A 12,916-nucleotide genomic window follows, 5' to 3' on the forward strand; every position below is an offset into this window, starting at 1 on the left:
TTGGTTAAAGTGTTCTCTTGTTTTTATTTTTCAAATTTTGAGAAAATTTCTTATTACACTAATACTTAATTTGGAGAATATATAATTTTTTGAAATTTTTTTCAAGATGGATAATTTATCATTAAGGGAATTATTAAAAGTTTTATTTTTGGTAATTTTAATGGAATAAATTTGATTGAAAATTAGATTCCATATTTAAGAATATTTATTAAATTGGAAAGATGTAGGACTAAGAAAAATAATATTATGAGGAATTTTGACCATGAGAGCTAAAGTTCCTTTTAAATTTCATTCTTAATGATTAAAAATATTCTCTTTAAATTTATTTTGGAATTCCTTGAAGAATTAAAATATTTCCTAATTGAATAAGGTGCTCTTAAGTTTTCAAAATTTCATAAATATAAAGTTTCCTTATTACATTAACGTTTCCAATTTGGAAAATAAATATGTTCAAAATTTTCAATATAGATAATTTATCATTAAAGGACACTACCAAGAGATTTAGAGGAAATTTAGTAATTTGGTGGAAATAAATTTCTTTCAACATTTCTAAAATAAAATATTTATTAAAATTGGAATTGTGTAAAGAAGGAGAATTTATGAAAATAGACTTTAAAATTTGAGAGTAAAGATTTTATCTAATTAACTTTTGGATAAAATTCTCTCATAGAAATATAAAAATTTTAAAATTTAAATTCTCTTATTACACTAGGCTTCTAATTAGGAAATAAATATTTTTAAAAATTTTCATAGAAGATAATTTATTCATCAAGGTAATTACTAAGATTTTAAAAGAAATTTAATTATTTCAAAATATTAAGTTCGAGAGGGCCATAGACAAACCCATAGCTTCTATGATCAGACCCATCTTGATTTTGGGGCATGATGGGGTGGCCTATAGAATCAAGAGATATGAACTATCCTAGTTGAATGAGACTATATATGTTACTAGTGGGAGTGATCAATCTTAAAGATGGAACTCTTTATTTGGTAACATTGATGTCAAGGATCTTGATTACGCACTTAACTTAGACATGAAGTGATAAAATCACCTAAATCCCACTTGCATGGGCTAAAAAGTAAACATAAAGGCATGTTGATCAATACCTTGGGATAACTTTTAAAGTTTAAGGCAGATTGATTAATTACAATCATGACTTGCCTAAAGTAGGTTTGATCCTTATTATACTAGGATACCTTGCATAAACACATGTAGTTTGAGAGCACTACAATTTTTGCTAAACTTGCCTTGACTGCTCATTGATTAATGCATATTGTTAGTGGTTAAATGATGAGATTGTCTTTACCTTAGCTTTGATTGCAAGGCTAGTTGTATAGGTTAGTGGGACATACTATCTCTTTTATGTATGACTCCATTATCACTTTGCTAAGTAATGAGAACTGTCAGATCTTAGGAATGAACCTACCTCTAATTAAACATTTGACTTTTAAAGCCTAGGTCATGTTAATCTAAATAGGATACGAAGATTGATCAAGTTTGGATATTTTAATTCCAAACTATCTTCCAATCTATGGATCTCGTATAGATGGTAAAATGGTGAAGAGACCCTTTATTACTAAAGGACGTAGAGCCAAGAAATGTTTGGAGTTAGTGCATATTAACATGTATGAACCTCTTAGTGTTCATTCATAGGGAGGGTATGGGTACTTCATAATTTTTTAATGAATACTGTAGGTTTGGATATGTGTACCTAGAACATAGAAAATCTTATGCGTTGGATACATTCATTGAATTTAAGGTGGAATAAGATAAACTATTAGGAAAACATATTAGGATACTTCGATTATATCGAGGTGGTATGTTTAGTAAGTTTGATTCTTTCCTTAAGGAGCATGGAATTATATCCCAATTGTACGCACTAGGGACTACATTGCAAAATGAAGTAAAGGAAAGATGAGATCAAATTTCAATGGATATAATGAGATTGATGACTAGTTCTTCATTGCTTCCCATATTCTTTTAGGGGTTATGTCTTGAAGATTGTGTTATACTTTTTTTACCTAATAGGTATATTAGTTCATTGGATATACAAAAGGATTTAAGGGGTTATTGATTTGTAGTTAGGATAATTAAAAGGTGCATGTTAGTAAAAATGCTAGATTTTTATGAAGGCTATATGGTAAGAAATAAGGCAAAGAGTGACATAAACTAGAATACACTACAAGATAGTCCCATTTTTGCAAAGCATAATTTGGATCTAGAGGTATAAGCACATACCATTCCCATTACTTTTAGTACATTGGTAACTTATCATAGTAGGAGGTTTGTATCCCATGGATTATGATGAGTAATGAGTAGTATCAGTGCTCATATTTGGCAAAGGGTCTTGTGTGTTCAAGAAGGCATAGGGAAGCATGGTGGTGTTCTTAAATCTTGCAAGTAGATGAAAATATTCTCATTTAGAATGATGTAAGGATATTTCATCAACTAAGATCTAGTTTTCTACTTCTAGATAAAAATCTAGAAGGGGTGCAATATAATTTTGAGATTATAAGAATAGGAATATTGCATTATATCGCCTACATGACGAGCATTTGGTCAAGTGCATGATGTAGGACTCCAAGAAGGTTTCCAATCTTTTAGATTTGGAGTTGCCCTTCTCAAGATCAATGTCCTTGGACATTTGAGGAGAAAAATCACATTAAGGTAAATATCCTATGTGTTAGCCCAAGGGTTCTCTTAATCAGGTTTTGATGATAACAAACCATGGTTAAGTGACTAATTGGTTTAATGGTTAAGAATTTCAGGCATAAACTCAAAAATTCATCAAAGGACTAAATGGATACAAGATCGAGACGCTTGGAAGACTTGTGATCATAAGAAACCAATGTAAGATGAATGCATGAGTGCACTTAGGATTTTTACACGTTTCATGCATCTTAGAAAACTTGGTTTATTCCTTAAAACTTTGATTTCATTAAAACCCGAGTTTTTAACTAATGTACCTTAGGTAAAATGTTTTATAATTGGCTTAATAATTCACCTAAAGACCTTGCCTAAGTGTTAGAAAAGAAAGGAATTAAAAAAATAGGTTTTCGAGGCTAAAAAGGCTCAACCGGTTGACCAGTTGACCTCGTCCGGTCGACCAGTTGACCTCGTCCGGTCGAGGACCGGTCGAGGATGCACCAAAACTTTTTCTCTCTCCCAGTGGCCTTTTCTTCCCGGTCGTGGTGATTCTCTTCCCAGTCGAGGACCGATCGAGGTCTGGTTGAGGCAACGGTAACCTGTCATGCATTAAATGCTCCAACGACTAGTGAACCGGTCGACCCCTACCTCGACCAGACGAGGTTACCTTTTGCTGTTTTTGACTCCCGAGCTTAGAAACTTATAAATTGAGAGCTCCACTTCATTTATTGAGAAGAGAACACTTGCATTCAATAGCCTACCTACCTGTTCTTGATAAAAAGGGTCTCATTTCTTTCATAGTGCATTAAATCACCACTTGCATATCCTTTAGTGCACTCTTGTGTGTCATCCTAGCTTTATCTTGTATTTGAGCTATCCTTAAGCTAGGTTGAGGGATCATTTCTTGTAAAAATCTGAGTGTCAAAGCCTTCAAGAGGTTTGAATCTTGAAGAGATTGTGTAAGAGCCCATTGGAGTCGGAATCCAAGTGTAAGAAGATTGGAAGCTTGGTTGAAGCTTCAAGTTAGTGGAACCCTCACTCGGTTAGGAGGTTGAGGAGAGTGGACGTAGGTAAGGAAGTGCTGAACCACTATAAACCCAAGTTTGAATTCTCTAAACTCTACCTCTTTACTTTGCTTATTTTGTGTTTGAAAAGATTTTAAAAACCCAATTCACCCCCCCTTTTGGGTGTTTTTCTTAACTAAGCATAACCTTTGTTTTCTCAATTGGTATCAGAGCTAGACCTCTTGTTTTTTTTTTAAAGACTTAATCGTCTAAGAGGAAATGGCTATTCCATCAAGCTCATCCCAAGCTAAAAATTTTTCAAAACATAGAGCTCCATTTTTTACGGGAATCGATTATCCCTATTGGAAAACTAGAATGACTTGGTATTTGCAATCTACTAATTTAGATGTATGGATGTCATTGAAGATGACCCAACTTTTCCCACTAAACTAGTTGATGGAGTTTTGGTTCCAAAACCCAAGCAAGAATGGAATGAGCTTGATAGAAGAAACTTTCAATTAAATGCTAAAGCCGTTTTTACTTTGCAATGTGCTATGGATAGAAATGAATATAATAGAATATGTCAATGCAAATTGGCTAAAGAAATTTGGAGGTTGCTTGAAATAACTCATGAAGGAACTAATCAAGTGAAAGAGTCAAAAATCAATTTACTTGTTCATAACTATGAATTGTTTTCAATGAAAGAAACTGAGACTATTGTTGAGATGATTACTAGGTTCACCGACATTGTCAATGATCTTGAAGCTTTGGGAAAAACCTACAAGGAATCCGAGAAGGTGATGAAGATATTGAGGTCTCTCCCATCAAAGTGGCATACCAAGATCACCACAATTCAAGAAGCAAAAGACTTGACTAAGCTACCTATGGAAGAGCTCATAGGGTCATTAATGACACATGAGATCAATTTGACAAAGAAGCTACAAGAGGGTGGAGACAAAAAGAAGAAAAGCATAACCCTCAAAGCTACAACCAAGGAAGAAGAAGATGTTGAAGAAGAAAAGCCAAGTGATGAAGATGATGATTTAGCCCTCATCATAAGAAAGCTCAACAAATACATGAGAGGTGAAAGGTTTAGAGGAAGGAAATTCACCTCTTGAAGGGATCCTTCTAAAAAGGAATCTTCATCCCATGGTGACAAGGAGAAATGGGAAGAGAAAAGAGATTTGATATGCTTCAAGTGCAAAAAACCGGGACACATTAAATATGATTGTCCTCTCTACAAGAGTGAAGCCAAGAGAAGAATGAAGAAGGCAATGATGGCCACTTGGAGTGAAAGTGAAGAATCCTCCGAAGAAGAAAATGAGAAGGAAGTGGCAAACATGTGCTTCATGGCAATAGATGATCTTGATGAGGTAAACTCTAACTTTAGTGATGGAGATATGCATGATGTTTTTGAAGAATTATATGAGGATTTTGAAAAACTTAATTTGAAAAATAATTCTCTTAAAAAGAAAATTCAAGAACTTGAAAAGGAACTTGAAGAAGTGAAAGAAAAAATTTCAATTGTTGAAATATCTAAAACTCATCTTGAAAAAGAAAATGAGATTTTGAGGAGTGAAAATGAGATTTTGAAAAAGAAAAATGAATGGTTAACCTCATCTCTTTCAATTTTCTCTTGTGGACAAAAATCTTTTGAAATGATCTTAGCTAGCCAAAAATGTGTCTTTGACAAACAAGGGCTAGGATTCAAATCTTCAAAAAATCAAAAGTATTTTAAAAACTACTTTGTAAAAGAATCCACAAGTGCAAGTCCTTCCACCACTTGCAACTTTTGTGGAAGAGGAGGGCACATTAGTAGTACATGTCCCTTAAGAAATGGTTCTCAAAAGATTTCAAATGCTAAAGCTAAAAGGGTTTGGGTTGAGAAATCCAATGTCACTAACCCTCAAGGACCCAAAAAGATATGGGTACCTAAATCAACTTAAATTTTATTTTGTAGGGATCAAAGAAGGATAAGTGGTTCTTGGATAGTGGATGCTCAAGACACATGACCAGGGATGAATCCAAGTTTGCTTTCCTTACAAAGAGAAAGGGAGGATACGTTACCTTTGGACACAATTCAAAAAGAAGGATCATTGGTCAAGGCAACATTGGTAATGACACATCCTCTCTTATTGAAAGTGTTTTATTAGTGGATGGTTTAAAACATAATCTTTTGAGCATAAGTAAACTTTGTGACAAAGGTTTTAAAGTGATTTTTGAAGCATGTCATTGCATCATCAAAGATATTCAAAATGATAAAACCATCTTCATGGGCCATAGATGTGATAATTTTTATGCAATAAATATTTCAAAATATGATGGCCATGATAGATGCTTTTCAAGCATGCATGATCAAAGTTGGTTGTGGCATAGGAGGTTGGGACATGCTAACATGAACCTCATTTCCCAACTCAACAAAGATGAACTTGTTAAAGGCCTTCCCAAAATAAATTTTCAAAAAGACAAAGTTTGTGAAGCTTGTCAAATGGGAAAGCAAATAAAAAACTCTTTTAAAAACAAAAATTTCATTTCAACAACTAGGCCTCTTGAATTGTTGCATATGGATTTATTTGGTCCCTCTAGGACTCCAAGCCTTGGAGGAAAATCTTATGCTTTTGTTATTGTGGATGACTTCTCTAGATACACTTGAGTCTTATTTTTAAGTAAAAAAAATGAAGCCTTTTATGAGTTTTCAAAGTTTTGCAACAAGGTTCAAAATGAGAAAGGCTTTACAATTACTTGTGTAAGAAGTGATCATGGGAGAGAATTTGAAAATATTGATTTTGAAGACTATTGCAATGAGCATGGTATTAACCACAACTTTTCGGCTCCTAGAACTCCTCAACAAAATGGGGTAGTTGAAAGGAAAAATAGAACTCTTCAAGAAATGGCTAGAACCATGTTAAATGAAAACAATTTACCAAAATATTTTTGGGCCGAAGCGGTTAACGCTTCTTGTTATGTTTTAAATAGAATTTTATTAAGGCCTATTATTAAGAAAACTCCCTATGAGCTTTGGAAAAACAAGAAACCCAACATTAGCTATTTCAAAGTCTTTGGGTGCAAATGCTTTATATTAAACACCAAAGACAATATTGGAAAATTTGATGCAAAATCAGATGTTGGAATTTTTCTTGGTTACTCAATTTCAAGTAAAGCCTTTAGAGTTTTTAACAAAAGAACCATGGTTGTTGAGGAGTCCATCCATGTTATTTTTGATGAATCTAACAATTCTCTCCAAGAAAGAGAGAACTTTGATGATGATTTAGGCTTGGAGACCTCCATGGGAAAATTACAAATTGAAGATAGAAGGCAACAAGAAGAAGTTGTAGAGGATCATAAGAAAGAAAATCACCTTTGACACTACCTCCTCCTCAACAAGTGCAAGGTGAATCAAGCCAAGACCTCGCTAAAGATTGGAAGTTTGTCATCAACCACCCACAAGATCAAATTATAGGTAATCCATCTAGTGGGGTAAGAACTAGATCATCTTTTAGAAATATTTGCAATAATCTTGCTTTTATCTCTCAAATTGAACCTAAAAATATAAAAGATGCTCTAGTTGATGAAAATTGGATGATTGCCATGCAAGAAGAGTTAAATCAATTTGAAAGGAGTGAAATATGGGAATTAGTGCCAAGACCTCAAAATCAAAGTGTTATTGGAACTAGATGGGTCTTTAGAAATAAAATGGATGAAAATGACATAATTATAAGTAATAAAGCAAGATTGGTAGCCCAAGGTTTTAATCAAGAAGAAGGGAGAGATTATGAAGAAACCTTTGCTCCCGTAGCTAGATTGGAAACCATTAGGATGCTGCTTGCCTTTGCATATTTTAAAGACTTTGTTCTATATCAAATGGATGTGAAAAGTGCTTTCTTAAATGGCTTTATAAATGAAGAGGTATATGTTGAACAACCACCCAGTTTTCAAAGTTTTAACTTTCCTAATCATGTTTTTAAACTTAAAAAGGCACTTTATGGTTTGAAACAAGCACCTAAAGATTGAGTAAATTTCTTTTGAAAAAGGGTTTTAAAATGGGAAAAATAGACAACTCTTTTCATAAAAACCAAAGAAAATGACATGCTCTTAGTGCAAATATACGTTGATGATATCATTTTTGGAGCTACTAATGTCTCTCTTTGTGAAGAATTCTCTAAATGCATGCATAGTGAGTTCGAAATGAGCATGATGGGAGAACTTAACTTCTTCCTTGGACTTCAAATTAAGCAACTAAAGGAAGGAACCTTCATCAATCAAGCAAAGTATATAAGAGATCTCCTCAAAAGGTTCAATATGGAGGAAGCCAAAACAATGAAGACTCCAATGAGTTCATCCATCAGGCTTGACATGGATGAGAAAGGTAAGCCCGTCAACTCAACTATGTATAGAGACATGATAGGTTCTTTGCTATATTTGACCGCTAGTAGGCCCGACATTATGTATAGTGTATGCTTGTGTGCTAGATTTCAATCTTGTCCTAAAGAATCTCATTTAAGTGTTGTAAAATGAATTCTTAGATATTTAAAAGGGACTATGGACATAGGCCTATGGTATCCTAAGGGTGATAACTTTGAATTAATTGGATACTCCGATGTCGACTTTGCCGGTTGTAAAGTTGAGAGGAAAAACACTAGTGGCACTTGTCATTTCCTAGGACACTCACTTGTTTCATGGCATAGTAAGAAGCAAAATTCGGTAGCTTTGTTTACAGCGGAAACTGAATACATAGCAGTCGGTTTATGTTGTGCACAAATCATTTGGATGAAACAAACACTTAGTGATTTCAATTTGATTTTTGAGCATGTTCCTATAAAATGTGATAACACTAGTGCCATAAACATTTCAAAAAATCCAGTACAACACTCTAGGACTAAGCATATAGAGATAAGACACCATTTTCTTAGAGACCAAGCACAAAAGGGTGACATTACACTTGAATTTGTAAGCACAAAAGATCAACTTGCCAATATTTTTACAAAACCCCTAAGTGAAGAGCAATTTGTTGATATTAGAAGACAACTAGGGGTGATTTCTTTATGATCAAATGATTGCTTGATGAATTCTTGATTGAATATACCTTATAATTGCGTGAAATTCATATCATATGCATCATATAGAAATAATCCTAGGAAAGAGGTCAAATTTTGACCAAAAATCAAAATTCCTATGGCATTGGACATAAAAAAATTGGGGATTTCAACTGAAAAGGGCAGGAGGAGGATCACAAGACAAGAAAATGCAAAATTTGGACCGTTGACTGTTGACCAAGCAGTCAACCGATTGAGGAACCGGTCGATCGGTTCGTCGGGGCTGGGAATTTAAAAAGCCCCCCCTCCCCCCGCGCTTCATTTTTCACTTGTTTTCCTCCATAGCTTGAAGCCTCTTCACATCCTTGCTTCTAGAAGTCAATTTTGGCCAGATTTTGGACTGATTGCAGGCTGTGGACTTGATTTTGGGACGCCTTGAGGTTAGGGTTTTGATTTGAAACCCAGGGTTTCAGTTTTTAGGGTGATTTCTCTTTGCACCGCGGGCCTCAGGGTTGGTTCAGCTTCATCTCCGTGCGCCTAGGGCTTCGGGTTGGTGTTTGCTCCTTCTTGTTTGATTTCATTCTCCTTTTGGACTTCTTCTTCTTTCTTCAGTTCGTTGGATGGCTCCTAGGCGAGAGATGAGCACCTTTAGGGCTCAGGGCAAGTGCCTTGCTAAGCCATTTCATCCTGAGCAGACGGAGGCTCGCCGAAAGGCTAGGTATGACACGACCCTCTTCAGTTTTGTCGAAGACTATTAGCGCTACAAGCAAAAGTTCGCCCAGAGGAAAGTCGTCCTAGGGAGAAGTGTCAATTTTTCCCAGCTTCAGCACTTTGGGTTTGAGGGACTCTTCGGTCAGATGAGATGGCTGCCAGTCATGACGATTTCCGAGCTGATCTTCCCGACTCTGGTACGGGCTTTTTATTCATGAGCGACCTATGGGCTTGGAGGACTAGTCTTGTCCACTGTGAGAGGAGTTGAGATTAGATTGAGTCTAGAGAGTATCTGCCGCATTCTCAACATCCCTTCAGTTGGACTCCGAGTGTATGAGGCCAAGACGTGGCCCACTATGCCGGGATTCGAGCCTAGAGAGGCTGTTTAGAGGTTATGCGGACTCGTAGATGCCCAAGGGATGGGCAAACCATCGACACACAACCTGACCGTGCCCAAATGAGTCCTTTACCACATGATATGCTCCATTTTATTGCCATGAGGAGGACATCGAGACGAGGTCTCTTACCTTGAGGCATTTATTATGGACTCGATCCTCACCAGGAGAAGGATTCACGTGGGATATCTGATGATGATGCATATGATATCCTGCATTGAGAGCATGACACAAGTACTCCCCTACGACCGCTTCCTTACCCGAGTATTCAAGGATGCCGGGGTTGACTTGAGTAGAGAGACGGACTTCGAGGCCCCCACTAGCTATGACACGTATGATGAGCAGTCCTTGGGGCAAATGAAATTTGAGAAGGCACCCAATGGCTCTTGGATTAGGAGAGCTGAGCGACAGGCCCGGGGTCAAGGATAGATGCATCCCGGAGCAGAGGAGGAGGTCGAGATCAGAGAGATGGAGGGTGGGTTAGACCCTTAGAGGGATTTTGAGCAGAGAGGGCCCGAGCTTGACATTCTGCCTCCACCTTAATCAGAGGGCATTCATGTTGAGGCCACTTTCTCAGAGCTTATGATGACTGAGCCATCTTACACAGCAGGACCATCATCTCAACCATCATTTACCGAGTTACCATCTCAGGCACCTCATGCTCCTGATCATGCGCCTTGGATGGATGTCTTAGCTCAAATCAGCTCCCTTAGGACTCGTATGGAGGAGCTTGCTTTAGTCCATGACTCTCGTTTCTACTCTATGGAGGAGCACATGGATTAGTATCAGACTGGAATCACTTCTCGATTTGATCACTTCCAGCAGAGATTTGAGCGCATAGAGGAGCGTATGGATCAGCAGCAAGCTACATTCGAGCATCTCCAGTAGAGCATTGATCGCATTGAGAGTTTTCAGGTGAGTCAGCATGAGGAGATGATGGCTTACCTCCACTCTATGTTTCCTCCTCCACCCCCTCAGCCTTGAGATTATCTAGAGTTCCCCTTCCGTTTCTTTTTGATGTTGCCAAAAGGGGAGAAATATATAGGATCTAGGAGACCCTCATGCATGTCATTGTCATCATTGTCATATCTATCTTGTTTGTACATGTGAGGTTTCCATATATATATATATATGATATGATATTTTCATGATCCATTGCTTCCTATTCAAATTTTCATGTTTTACATTGTTTCCTATTAAAAATTGTTTGATTGATCCATGATTGGTTTGAGGGGGAGATTTTTTTCTCTCCTAGATAACCAAGATTTGTCATCATAAAAAAGGGGGAGATTGTTAGCCCAAGCTAATCGGGTTTTGATGATAACAAACCATGGTTAAGTGACTAATTGGTTTAATTGTTAAGAATCTCAGGCATAAACTCGAAAATTCATCAAAGGACCAAATGGATACAAGATCGAGACGCTTGGAAGACTTGTGATCATAGGAAACCAATGTAAGATGAATGCATGAGTGCACTTAGGATTTTCACACGTTTCATGCATATTAGAAAACTCGGTTTATTCTTTAAAACTTCGATTTCATTAAAACCCGAGTTTTTAACTAATGTACCTTAGGCAAAATGTTTTATAATTGGCTTAATAATTCAACTAAAGACCTTACCTAAGTGTTAGAAAAGAAAGGAATTAAAAAAATAGGTTTTCGGGGCCAAAAAGACTCAACCGGTTGAGGCTATGGCCAACCAGCTCAACCGGTTGAGGAACCGGTCGACCGGTTGACCTCGTCCGATCGAGGACCGGTCGAGGATGCACCAAAAATTTCTCTCTCTCCCAGTGGCCTTCTCTTCCCGGTCGAGGTGATTCTCTTCCCGGTCGAGGACCGATCGAGTTCCGATTGAGGCAACGGTAACCTGTCATGCATTAAATGCTCCAACAGCTAGTGAACCGGTCGAACCCTACCTCGACCGGATGAGGTTACCTTTTGCTGTTTTTGACTCCTGAGCTTAGAAACCTATAAATTGAGAGCTCCACTTCATTTATTGAGAAGAGAACACTTGCATTCAATAGCCTACCTACCTGTTCTTGATAAAAAAGCTCTCATTTCTTTCATAGTGCATTAAATCACCACTTACATATCCTTAGTGCACTCTTGTGTGTCATCCTAGCTTTGTCTTGTATTTGAGCTATCCTTAAGCTAGGTTGAGGGATCATTTCTTGTAAAAATCTAAGTGTCAAAGCCTTCAAGAGGTTTGAATCTTGAAGAGATTGTGTAAGAGCCCATTGGAGCCGGAATCCAAGTATAAGAAGATTGGAAGCTTGGTTGAAGCTTCAAGTTAGTGGAACCCTCACTCGGTTAGGAGGTTGAGGAGAGTGGACGTAGGCAAGGAAGTGCCGAACCACTATCAACCTGAGTTTGAATTCTCTATACTCTATCTCTTTACTTTGCTTATATTGTGTTTGAATTTGTTGTGATTGAAAACCTAATTCACCACCCCCCCCCCTTTTGGGTGTTTTTCTTAACTAAGCATAGCCTTTGTTTTCTCACTATGTTTTTACAATAATTACCCTTATGTATGCGATGCTATGTGTTAGACTAGATATTTGCTTTGCTAAAGAGATAGTGAGTCGATATTAGTCTAATCGAGGATTAAAGCTTTGGGCAGATGCCAAGCATATACTCAAGTATCTTACGAGAATGAGGGAATATATGCTTGCGAGTCTTTGTGATAAGTTCGTATTTCTTAGGTTTGATGAGGACTCTTGCAGGTCTACCTCTAGGTATGTGTTCACTTTAAGTGGTATTTGTTGCTCCTTTTGAAACAATAGAGGAAGCCTCTTGGCTTAGGGGTAGTTCTCATGATTTTATCATCTGAGATAATGTTTTATGGTTATAGTGGGGTGGTGGCACAATCTGAAGAACTACAGTACCACTAGAATTATATGAGATAGTTCAGATAGATGATGTGACTAAGAAGTTTTCTTTAGTGCCTAGTCTACTTTTAAGGCTAGTGGGAGTTTGTTGGGATGAAGCTCTTAAAAGTAAGATATAATGTAACAAAGTTAGACTTGAGCCTCCATTTAATCTATCCATTATATGCATTGATATTGATTTGAGCATTTAGACCCATATCACTTATATTGTAGATGACTTGGGTGCATCAGGAGTTAC

Source organism: Vitis vinifera, chromosome 17 (genome assembly GCF_030704535.1).
Source record: "Vitis vinifera cultivar Pinot Noir 40024 chromosome 17, ASM3070453v1".
NCBI classification, from domain to species: domain Eukaryota; kingdom Viridiplantae; phylum Streptophyta; class Magnoliopsida; order Vitales; family Vitaceae; genus Vitis; species Vitis vinifera.